The 2,436-nt window shown below is 37.8% G+C and overlaps 1 pseudogene; it reads right to left on the bottom strand.

The window, feature by feature from the left end:
• Positions 1-279: 279 nt before the first annotated feature.
• LOC127133878 (uncharacterized) lies at positions 280-379 on the bottom strand (annotated as a pseudogene).
• Between the last annotated feature and the right edge of the window lie 2,057 nt (positions 380-2,436).

Here is a 2,436-nt window from a genome sequence, read left to right as displayed (position 1 = left end):
AACCTTCGTTGTTGCAGGCTGTGCAACAGAACCAATTCTCTGGAAATCTTACCGAAGATCCAAACCTTCATTTATCCGTATTTGTCCAATACGCTGATACTGTTAAAGCTAATGGTGTCACTTCAGAGGCAATTCGACTTCGTCTTTTTCCTTTCTCATTAAGAGATAGCGCTAGAAGATGGCTTCAATCTCTCCCTTCCAACTCAGTCACCACATGGAACGAGTTGAAGAAAGTTTTTCTTGCCCGATATTTTCCACCAAGCAAAACAGCTATGTTAAGAGCCCAGATAAACGGATTTAAACAGAAAGACAACGAGTCTCTTTTCGAAGCATGGGAAAGATACAAAGACATGATGAGACTTTGCCCACACCATGGTTTGGAAGACTGGTTAGTAATTCACACATTTTATAATGGTCTTGTAAGACCCCAATTTTGGGCCCTAAGATCCCTCATGGCCCATATCATTTATATCATAACCTCAAGGATCATTGCATGCCTTTTTCCCCTCTTGGTGGATAGTTTGCCTTGTAGGTTTGTTTTCTTGATCACCAAGCATACTTTGCATTTGTATATCTTTGCTTTCATATGTTTATCATTCAAAAAGTACAAAAATATTGTCAGTCTAACCTTGTTGCTTGCAGTTGAAGTAATCATCAGAAATTAGGTCAAAGATGGTCAACAGTCAGTCAAAGCAATGGATGGTGGCCATTCTTGCAGAATTTGGGCATCATGGTCAATAATCAAAGGTTCATACATCTTGTGACATCATTTGAAGTCAAGGTCTCAAGGAATTAGGGTTTTGAAATCATCAGAAGTGCATCAGTCATCCAAAACCCTAGAAAAGTCAAACTTGGTCAACTGTGGATTTAATCAAGAATTTGATGGATAGAATTGATTTGAAGGAGTTCATTCATGCTTGTATAAACCTCATCTATCATGTTCAACCTCATCATGGAAGAAAATCAAGTCAAATCAGAAATTTTCCAGAAATAGAAAGTGGACCTGTAATTTCAACTGCCAAAAATGGAAACTTCTTGGTCTTAAACTTACATCATGATACAAGCTCCAATTGAATTTTTGCCCAACATGAAAGTTGAAGATCTTGTCTTCCCATTTTCAAAAAGTCCAAGAACATCAAAATCCCATGTATGGTTGTCAAGATATGATCAAATCATTTTCACCAATTTTTGAACTTCAACGAGCCATATCTCTCAAACCATAAGGCCAAATTTGGTGGGGTTTTTTCCTACAAACCACATTTTTCATCCTCTTTCCAAAAATATAAATTTCATGACCTAAAACCTTACCAATCAAAATGGCATTTTTGGACCTTTCTCATTTAAATTCAAAGTTTGACCAAACTTTGACTTTTTGAGTTTTTGACTTTTTCTTGATTTGGTCAATTGGGGAATGTTCCATACATCATTTGTGACTTGTTCCAATCCTTAAACCATCATCATACCACCATTTTCTCATCATTTTGAATCAAAATGCACATTTGGCAATATTGCAAATAGAGGTACAAAAAGAGTAAAACCAGTACAGCATGCTGCAGCAAATCCCAAACAGCAAACATACAGTCTGTCTGCAGCCTGTAGCAGGCCCAAATTTGTGCCAATTCACACCTCCACTTCATTTGTACAGGTTTGGCCAAATATGCAAATGGTTTTCATAAGTGAGAGACAAGTTAGCAATCCATGAACAAGTAAAAGACAGCAGAGTATTTGGTCTTTAGCAGCCTGTCAAAGCCCAAATCATGGCAGACTTGCACCCTCCATTTCACTTTGGTACAAATTAGCAAAGTTGCAAATCATGTGTTAAAACAAAAACCAGCTTAACACATCATTAGTAGACCTTAAACAGCTGATATTTAAGCCTTCATTTTTTCTGATTCGCCAACCCTAGTTTTGGCAGCAGCCACAACCAGAATTCTCTCTCACTCTCACATAGTGCATTTTGCTCAAAGTGATTTTCTGCAAAAATCCTAAAAAACCCTCGAGCTTCCTCTTGTTTCCTTCATCATCCATCATCATAGTAAGCCCATTCCAAGTGTGAAACCACACCTGTGCAGCTCTCTCTTGGCTCTGTTTTTCAATGGGCATGACAATGGTGAACTCGAGATTTGAGAGTTTCAGGCAAGGGTGAGCTGGTTTTCTTCAAACATTCAGCATTGCCAAGCATAAGAGCCAGCTGTTTGCACTCATATCATCAAAAGCATCACTGTTTCATAACTTGCTTCAAAAACAAGTAAGTTTTCGAGTACCTTCTTTCTCCATGCCATGATATGCTTTAGCTAGTTTGAGTTGTGCTGATTATCATGAACTTTAAATGGTTTGAAATGGTTGGTTATGCTGAGAGAAACATGGTTTTCATTTTTTGTGCTTGAAGTTATTTTCCTTCGATTTGCTCACATGGTTGTGATTTCATGAAAACCC

Source organism: Lathyrus oleraceus, chromosome 3, assembly GCF_024323335.1.
Source record: "Lathyrus oleraceus cultivar Zhongwan6 chromosome 3, CAAS_Psat_ZW6_1.0, whole genome shotgun sequence".
Lineage (NCBI taxonomy): Eukaryota > Viridiplantae > Streptophyta > Magnoliopsida > Fabales > Fabaceae > Lathyrus > Lathyrus oleraceus.
Note: the sequence above shows the minus strand (reverse complement) of the source record. Positions and strands in the feature narration are given on the sequence as shown.